This window comes from Marmota marmota, unplaced genomic scaffold, assembly GCF_001458135.2.
Source record: "Marmota marmota marmota unplaced genomic scaffold, marMar, whole genome shotgun sequence".
Classification (NCBI taxonomy): Eukaryota; Metazoa; Chordata; class Mammalia; order Rodentia; family Sciuridae; genus Marmota; species Marmota marmota.
Window position 1 is genome coordinate 51,361,552 of NW_026000005.1, and position 9,774 is coordinate 51,371,325.

A 9,774-nucleotide genomic window follows, 5' to 3' on the forward strand; every position below is an offset into this window, starting at 1 on the left:
TTCTCCCACACCTGGAGGCTAATGAATAATGAACACCATTAAAGCCTATTTCAAATTTAAAAAACCTTGGGGCTTGCTTGTGGGAATACCTTCAGACCCATTATGCAAGTTGCAGGAAAAAGGATGGGATATCCAAAGAAGAGTCAAACCCAGGTGGTAACCAGGATGCCTTTTTCAATATCTATTTTATTATTGCCCTTTCCCACATCATGAAGTTCTATTTTATTTTTTGAGCTCATACAGACCTAGGTTAATGTTTTTCTGATCATTTCTATTTTTTGACTGTAGAGTTTTTAAACATTGCAATGGAGATTTCACCTGTGAAAAGCTACAAGGCCTTTACTATTATGTTATGTGTTGTATATATTGTGTTATGTGTGCACACTTGTGTTTTGTGTTGTATGTCTGTATGTGCGTATGTCCATATATCATATATGAGGAGCGCTCATATATGATATTTGGATCCCGAGTCCGGGATCTTGGCTGAACAGCGGGTGGCGGAAAGCAGGAGCCCAGGCAGGGCCGGGGGCGGTGCGGGAGTGGCCCGCAGGTCCAGTGCCAGCGCAGGTGACCGCTGCCTGTGGGTCCTTAGGTGCATGCCTGAGCCCCGCCCGAGCAGCCGGGCTCTGGAGCTGAGGAGCTGGGGTGACCCGCACGCGCTCAGCAGGACCTGGCGGCCATATGGGTGGGGAGCGCGCCAGTGCCCCTGCGGCCAGCGCAGCCCAGGAGCCCCGCCACCGGTCAGGCAGGCCTGGGGGAAGAGCACGCCTGATCAGACCACCTCGGAGAGCCCAGCAAGCGGGACAAGAGTCCTCCCGCCAGCCACGTGCCAGCCACCAGGCACCTCAGCTCCACGTCAGAGCTGAGGTGCCAGCCACGCAGCATCGCGTCGGATGCCCAGCTGGACACCAAGGCTTTGCTACTGTGGTGGAGGGCAAGGGTGGGCGCTGGTGGAGGCCACTGGCCGTGCGGGCCCCTCTCCTCCGCCCCTCGGGTGTCTCCCCAGACCTCAGCGTATGGCCCGGACTCCTGCGGCAGAGTGCTGGCCCTCCTGACAGCACCGGTGCAGGGGACTGGGGCACAGGCACCGCCCTGCTGGAGGGGTCAGGGCTCCTGGAAGTGGGAAGCTCTGCCCCGCCTGCTGTGCTGGGGGTGGCTGTCACTTCAGGTCCTCGCCTCTGCTTGCCACCCTCTGGGTTACCCAGCTTCATCCGGAAGGATGGGTGTGAAGCGACGTCCCCTGCTGACTTCTGTTCCTCTGCTGATGACAAGCAAGGGGCCTCTTTCGCGCTGCCGGACAACTGGAGGGCCTCTTCTGTGAAGGGCCTGTTCACCATTTTGCTGATGTTTCTTCAGGGGTCTCTGCCTTTTCTTCTCCAGTTCTAGACTCTTCACAGTTCTGGATTTGTATCCTTTGTGTCGTAGCCATTGCAAAGACCTCCTCCCACTCTGCTTTTCATTGTCGAAACGGTTTCGGTTCCGTTGGATCAAGAGAAACTCTAGGGGCTGGGGAGGTGGCTCAAGCGGTAGCGAGCTCGCCTGGCATGCGTGGGGCGCTGGGTTCGGTCCTCAGCATACAAATAAAAGATGTTGTGTCCACTGAAAACTGAAAAATAAATACTCAAAATTCTCTCTCTCTCTCTCTCTCTCTCTCTCTCTTTTAAAAAAGAGAGAGAGAGAGAGAACTCTAAACGTTAATGTAGTTCACTGTGCCTTTTTGTCCTTTGTATTTTTGTGTCTGAGGAACCGGCCTTGTTGGATGACACTGTTCTCCTGTGAGTTCTTCTGAAAACTCGCTGCTTTAACTTCCACCTTTAGACCCTTTTGTAATCTCTCCTTTGAAGTGGTGAGCCATGGAGCGGGAGTGAGGCCGGAGTCCTTCCGCCCATTTTGAGAGGGTGTGCCGCAGTCTGGCTGGGCACAAAATCACGAGCCACTCACAACCTTGTAGATTCAAACAGCAATTCTTTATTCCCGAACTCACACCGGCATTCTACAGGCACTTTCTGGGGCAAATTCACACTCTCCACAGGGCTCTGAATCCCAAATACTCTCTGAATCCGGTGGGAACTCAATGGGAACTCAAGGAGTGGGCGCCTGGAGGCAGCAGGATACGCCCTATTCCCAGCAGGATACACCTTAAACCTGGAACCGCCCTAAACCCAAGGAGCGCCCTAAACCCTGATCTGCCCTAAACCCAGATCCGCCCTGGTCCTTGAGCAAGGTCACCTTTCATGCAATGTCACTGCAAATGACCTGGGTCATGCCATGCATCATTCTTACTTAGCTATGGCTCTCAGCAAGGGTGTAATGACAGCTCTGCCAACGTGTGGGTCGCTTACTTTGCTTTGCTCTTCCCTGAGTCCTGGAGTTGCCTCCTGGTGGCTGGCCCTGCCCTGCCCAGCTCCCTCAGCTTCCTCTGAGGCCCGGGGCTGCCGCGGCTGCCAGGCGCAGAGAGCACTGCCATAGCCCTCCTAGGACTTGAGGACTCTGAGGACAGAAATATGCGCCTGCCCTGCCCAGACCATGCAGGCTCCCTCAATTGTGGCCAACTGCCCTAGTGGGTCCTCACTTCCCCTGCCCCAGGCGCCTGACCTGGGACAGCCATGTGTGGGTCCTTGGCGAGGTCACCAGTGCTTACAGACCAGAAGGAGCCCAAGAGGGCAACCTTTCAGCGTCTGTACACCGTTCACACTGCCCCCTGCCCCACCCGTGTAACACTCCAGGGGGAGACTGCAGCATGGACACCCAGTCCTCTGGACGGTGCAGAGCCTGGAGGCCTCGCAGGGGGCTCAACACCACCCTATCTAAGGCCTGATCTGAACATGGAGAGGCAGAGCCAAGAGGGAGGCCCCCTACACCCACCTTCCACAATGCCCAGCCTGTACTCAAGGCTACCTGGGTCTCAAAGTGCCTCTGTGTCCCCTAGAAGCTTTGTTGAGCAGGCACGTCACCTCCACTGCTCCCCTTGTGGAAGGCTCTCCCTCCTGGCTGGGCAGGCACCTCTAGGTGACCCTCAGAGGGATGGTCCATGTCTGATAGAGCTCGGGGTGATATGCCTCCCCCTCCGTGTGTGAGCCAGCTGGGATCCCAGTTTCCACCCCCAGAAGCAGCAAGGAAGAACCCCCACCCCTCCAGCAGCCTGATCTGGAGTGGAGGGGCCGAACTGGTATGCTTTCAGCTGTCCCCCATCCTGGTGGCCATGCTAGCGGCCTTGTGGATGGATAGGTAACAACTCGCAGGACATTGGGGGTGGACTGCCCTAGCATCCAAGACCGCTCCAGAGGCTCCTGTGAGGTGCCCAAAAGAGACTGGGGTTGCTCTGCAGGCAGCTTCCCAACCTTCTTGAGGCCAGGGGCACCTGGCTGGGGGTGCCACAGCTCCTGCCATTAAAAGCTAGGGCTTCCAAATGTCTTCTCTACCTGGGAGAGGTGAGGAGCAGCCTCAGAGGTCCTTTTGCTGAGTGCAGCCCACTCCCCACCTTGGTCAGCACTAGATAGTGTTTAGAACAAGGTCCTTGACATACAATCCCTTGGCCATCCTCTCAAGCAAATCAAAACTGTCAGCCTTCTATGAAGTAAAAAAACTGTTCCTACCTCTACCCCACACTGTTGCCCAGAGCAACTGTTAAAATGGTGTATATGGTCACTGTCATAACCCATCAGTGGTTAAGCATCCCTGGGTTCAATCTATAGTACAAAAAGGGGGGTTCTGGGTTTGCTGCTTAGTGGTAGAGTGCTTGCCCATCATATGAAAGGCCCTAGGTTCAGTCCCCAGTATCAAAAAAATAAAAAACAAACAAAAAATGGTGTATATGTGTTATGGGTTGAACTCCTAATTCCACATCTCAGAATGTAAGCTTATTTAAGAATAGGGTCTTAAAAGAGGTACTCAGTTTAAAGCTAGGTCATTAGAGTGTCCTTAAGCTAGGCTGACTGGCATACGTACATAAAGGGGACAGCTAGAGGCAGACATACATGCAGGGAGAAGGTGGACATCTGCAAGCCAAGGAAAGAGGCCTGAACTGATCCATCCCCTGGCCCCGGAGAAGCCTGCAGGCACCTGAGTTCAGCCTCTGGCTTCTGGCTAGGAGACAATGCATTCAATGCACTTCTTTTGTTTAAGCCACTCAGTGCATGCTGCTTGGTCCCAGCGGCCCTAGCATACTAATGCAATGCGCTTTGGAATATTTTCTGGTAGCTCATAAACTCATCCCTATCTTAACAAGATACTTTCGCATAAATAGATTCCACCATTTGTCCACTCATTTAACAATGTATGATGGACACTTCTGTGCAGGAGCATATGCTTATCTTACTCTTTGGGGCAGCCCATGGACCCAAAAGGGCTTATTTAGGCTGCTTCCAGGTTGTTGCCACTGACAACAATCTACTGTTGGGGTGACATTTCAGCCTGTGCCCCTTTGGGGATAGGGATGTAGTTCAGTGGCTAGTATGTACAAAGCCTTGTATTGCATCCCAGAACAAAACAAACAAACAAAACCACAAATTCTGACCTGTTTTCCCACTGGGCAGCCTCCCTAGACTGGCTCAGGCCCTTCCAAGGTACTGGCCATTGCTGGGTCTTAGGTTTCATCTTCCTGCTCCCTGGTCATTGGCTGATCCTTCATGTGGAACAGATTTCCCCTATCCTTCAATGCTACCCTGACCCAGATGCATACAATGGAGAGGCCTGAACTGATGGCAGGTGTGCACCTGGAGAGGTGTGAACAGATGCACACACTGGAGAGACCCAAAGGTTTGTAACTCTGTGTCCAGATCATGCTTGTTTGCCATTAGGTTATTTGAATAGTTTACATTTCTTTCTTTTTCTCCTAGGTGAAAGGGTTTCTTAATATCTCCTAATTGGAGGATGAAATATACCTACTGATTTTTTAAAAACCAAATCAGTGTATTCATCTCTCATCCCTTTTTTCAGTTTTCACTGCCTCTTGGAATACTCTTCTAGATAGCTGATCACATCATCTCTTTATACACTCATCCTGCCTCACCTTTCTAATCATTGTCTTCCACTTGAACTTCCTGAGTACCAGGTGCCATCAGTGAGACAATATGTTTGAATCCTTCTTCCTCCTGCTGCTACTCACTGCTGCACGCCTGCGTCATGCTCTGGAGGGCCATCCCCTGGTCTCTGAAATGCAGACGGTGTGTGTGCCCACAAATTGCCATGTGCCAGACTTATTTCCTTTAGAAAATGTCTCTTCACAATTTCATTGAATGGACTTAATATACTATAAGTCCAGCCCACATGAAAACAGTTCCATTGCTACACGGATTTGATCCAAACTATGCATTTATTTTCAAAATGATTTCATCTGTGTTCTTGGAATTTAGAAAGGCTTTTTGAAGCATGATCCAGGTTGCCTGTTTTTAAACTTTGTGCAGAGAATCCCTAACTTGCTTCCCCATAACTCACTCCTTTAACTAAGGGCTGCATGGAGAACTTCCTGGACCAGACCTGTGCTTCAAGTTAAGGATCAGCGATTTGCATAAGAAGCCTTTGTATTGTTATCAAGGTAACAAAAGCCAAAGTTGGGGTGGGGGGGGAGGAGGAAAAGTCACTGCCAATCTTCTTGCCCTGACACAGAAATCAGATTCACTTTGTCTACTGACATCTAGGCTCTGCCCATGTAGTTGTCTCTTCCTGTGGCAATCACCACACGACTGCACGTGCACAGTTTGAATGCTGCTTGTTGGACGTAATAAGTATTCATGGCTCCATGTAATCTGGGGATGATCTTGCCGATCAGCTGCACTTTCCCGTAGTAAGCGGATGGCAACATAGCTGACCATCCCTTGCACTGCGCATGTATTATGTACTATTGTACATAATACAATGGACATCTTTGTGCCAGGGCTTTTTCTGCTTTTGGATTACTTCCTTAGGCAAGGGTGGAGTTACTGTGTCAAAAGATCAGAAGGGGTTTTATTTATTTATTTATTTATTTTTACTTTAATTGACCTCCTAAGGTGTTGTGCTGGGTCACCTAGCTGCCAACACAGCAAGCAGAAGCCCAGGTCCACTCTGAATGGTGGCTCCTCCTCTTTATAGAGGACCTGCAGCACTGCCATCACCTGAGCCCTGCTGGACACCAGCTGTGAAAGTTTGGGAGGTACAGAGGGTTGGTTCTTCACTCCAGTCTCCAGCAAGAGCTGTGGCTACAGGTGGAGGGGCTCTACCTGAGGTGAAACTGCCTTAAGGGACCCTGGAAGAACGTCAGGGCTGTAGCCTGAGGTGCTTTCCTGTGGACACCATCTTGGACCTTTACAAATGCCCAGAATGCAGGATGATTGCTCCTATCTGGCGCCTGTCTTGTTTACCAAGTGTTTCCATCAACTCTGACAGACACACATTTTCAGCTATGGTTCCTTTAAGAGAAGTGTTTTTTGACTTTTCACACTCAGCACCAGCTGAAGTGGACAACTTCAGATGGAATAATGCAAACTACAGGAACTACACAAAATCTAAAACAAAGCGGGCCTTCTCTGCAGGAGTGGCTTCAGCATCCCAATTCCCTGTGAAATGTGCCACAGTGTGCCTGGGCCAGTGGCCTGGCCTCTCCCTCCAGCCAGCCTCACAGATCTTAGGTGCTCCTGCAGCCTCCGGCCACCACTGTGCACAGCCGAGGGGGAGAAGGTGCATTTGCTTCTCATGGCTGCTGCAGCACTCAGTGACTTTAGACAGCCCCTGCGGCTGTGCTCAGAGGCTGGCCTGGCTGAAAACAAGGGACTGTTTCAGCCCATTTTGTGTTACTATAACAGAATACCAGAGACTGGGAAATTTACAGAGCAGAGACTTAGGCTGCAGCTCTGTGGTAGAGTGCCTGCCTGGACATACAAACAAGGGCCCCGAGTTTATTCCCCGGCACTGAAAAAAAAAAAAAAAAAAAAAAAAAACAAGCAAGCCTGGGACTGCCCAGCCTCTGGGACTGTAAGAAATGAGAAATTTATTACATACGTTTCTTCAAATAGATTTCTCACAGTTCTGAAGGCTGATAAGCCCAAGGTCAAGGTGCCAGCACTGGTGACAACCTTCTTGGTGTCCCCTTAGGGCAGAAGAGCAGAAGAGAACCTCCCCTGCAGGCCTTCTGCAGCAGCACTCATCCACACCGCAGTGGGGCCCTCACTCCCAACTCTGTTGCACTAGGGTTAACTGTCAAGTGAGTTTGGGAGGGGACACATCCAAGCCATAGCAGAGACATCTCCCCTTTTGTGCCCCAGCAGGCGGTTCCTGGGGTTGAACTTGGGAGCTGCCATACAAGGTCTAAGGGATGGGGAGGACATATGGTGGCAGTCTCCACCTCCCCTCCTCTAGCAACAGCACTCCTTGGGAGGCTCAGAGTTGAATCCCTGCCCCCACGCACAGAGCAGACACATGACCAAAGCCAGCCCTTCCCAGAGAATGTGAAGTAGAGCGGGCAGTGGCAGCTGTGTATAAAGATGTGTCTGAGACTAGGCCGACCTCCACCAAGGCATCTAGGAGGGCAAGGCCAGCCCACAGAGGCCAGGACTGAGGAGAGAGGCCTACAGGCAATAGCACCTGGCCAGGTCCCCAGAACTGACCTTCTCAGGCTCTGGGGACACATTCAGTCTTTGGAATCTTCTGTGTTACAGCTAAGGCAGGTTGGAGATAAACAGGTGGTTATTTGCACATCTGGCATCAGCACTGCCTCTGGGTCAGTGTGCTAGTGAGCACAAGGCGGTCACACTGCCTGACCTCACAACTAGCTCTGCCGCCTTGGGCAGACCATCCAACTTGTTCCTCAGTCACCTTGTTTCTAAAATGGAAATAAGAAAACTGTTTCATGGGGTTGTTGTGAGAAATGAAGAAGCTAAGAACTAGTGGGCCCTAACCAAGTCTTAGGTTAGGGCATGGTGTACCTCAGAAGATGACTGGAAATGGCATCATTCATCTGAGGTGGTCAGATTTAGGCTCTTGCGGGCCAGTGAACAGTGCACCTGGTTCTCCTGCGGTGCCCCAGAGTGGGAAAGCGGTGCCCAAGCCACTCCAGTTGCACCTTCACCCACAGCCTTGCTTTTAGCCCTTATCTTCTCTTGCCAGGACTCCACACTCGTTCTTGCAATATCTACCCAGCACATGTGTTCTGGGCACAGGCTATGTGCTCAGGGTGTGTGTGGGAAGCCATTCTCGCACGTGATTGGGCACCTCCCTGATTGGGTGTGAGGCGTTCTGGCCAAACTGTGTGGGAGCTAATCCCCACCCTCTCCAGGTGCTAGAGCCTGTCCGTGTGGGGGTGTGACTGACCACTGACCCTGAGGCCAATCACTGACCCTGACCTTGGAATGCTGCCCCCCTCGACCTTCATTGGATGGAATTTTCCCCTGAATTTCTTGTTCCCCAATAAAAGGCCACTCCCTGGTGTGCTCTCTCTCTCTCTCCTTTTAGTCCTGAGTAAACATCGCTGCTCCACCAGGTGGCTTGAGGCAGTAGCCAGAGGGGAGAGCCTTCTCGGACCTGGTCATAGAAAAAGGTAATTGAGTCTGTGTGTTTATTTTGATCTCACTAGTTAACTTCTATGCTACGAACCTCTTTAATGAAACCAGTGTGCTGGTCGTGTGGTGGAGGTGTGCTCTAGGCAATGACAACACTTGTTCAGCACCAAGAAGCCAGAGTGCAGGGCTCCGGCAAAGACACCCAGGACACAGGTACCCTCCCAAGACCCGGGACCTGGACCTGGAGGCCTCTCTGGGAAAGTGGTGCCTAAGCTTAGGAAAACTTGGGAGTTGGCTGGGTAAAGGGAGAAATGTTCCCAAACAAAAGAAAGAATGTGAGTTATTATTGAGGATTCTCTTGGCTCCTCTCCCACCAGTTCACAGATCCAAAAGCCTCTTTTAGAAAGAAAATCTAGGGTCTGGGGATGTAGCTCAGTGGTATAGCACGTGATTTGTGTGGGGAAGGCCCCGAGTTAGATCAAAACAAAACAAGCCTGTCAGTCACCTTTTAAAATCATTCAGTGGAGCTCTTGGAAACAAGTCTCACTCTTTGGCTCTTTCTTCCTGTCTTCGTGGTTAACCTCATCTTTTGATGGCCCACTACTCCAGAAGCTTGCCTGACCCCACCCAGAGCTGCCCACCGTCAATCACACAAGTACACTAAAGGACAAGAGAAGAATTTGCACCCCATAATCTAGAAGTGGGACAACTTGAAAGAGATCTTTAAAGCATGTGTATTAAACGGATCAGAGAAAGGCTAAAAAAGGCAGGAATGGGCCACCCACCCTTCCGCCGGCCCACGGGGTGGTCATTTGCACGTCTGACCGCCCACGTCACAGCCCAGGCACTGCAGGCTGCTGGGGCTAGCCCGGTCCTTTGCATTGGTCACTGTGCCGGACACACCGGGCGCTCCACTCATGGTAGCGGTCAGTTCCGGCTTGGCGCTTGATCAGTTCCAAACCCCCAAGCCCCGCACATTGCCCAATGAATGGAAATAGGGAACCTGGCTCCACGCGCGCGCTGGAGCTCTCAGGCGCCAGAACTACCTCGGAGGCCCCGCCCTGGACTTCACTGACCAATCAGCGAGGACCTCGAATCCATGCCCGCCTCCCGCCGCGCCCCTCGACCAATCAGAGAGGTCAGAGCGTCCGCCTCGCCTAGTCCCGCCCCGGGCGGCACACGCAGCTGTTCGCGAGTCAGGTTGCAAATAAAGTTCTTCGCGGCTTTGAATTTTTTTTTTTTTTTAAAGCGCCCGCTGCCGCCGAGGGCGAGAGCGGCCGAGTCCCCGCCCCGCTACTTC

General features: G+C 51.8%; 1 protein-coding gene and 1 long non-coding RNA gene across 3 annotated transcripts in view; one reads left to right on the forward strand and one right to left on the reverse strand.

Moving 5' to 3' along the window:
• Positions 1-9,774, reverse strand: part of LOC107138843 — an 18,292-nt gene that overhangs the window by 6,142 nt on the left and 2,376 nt on the right. The window lies entirely within an intron of this gene.
• Positions 8,378-9,774, forward strand: part of Ube2f (ubiquitin conjugating enzyme E2 F (putative)) — a 57,647-nt gene continuing 56,250 nt past the window's right edge. Inside the window, exon 1 of one of the 2 annotated variants that reach the window (XM_048808852.1) lies at positions 8,378-8,512. The gene's annotated coding sequence lies outside the window, so the exon portion shown is untranslated. The remainder of the gene's footprint in view (positions 8,513-9,774) is intronic. The other variant, XM_015481649.2, reaches the window with a different exon arrangement.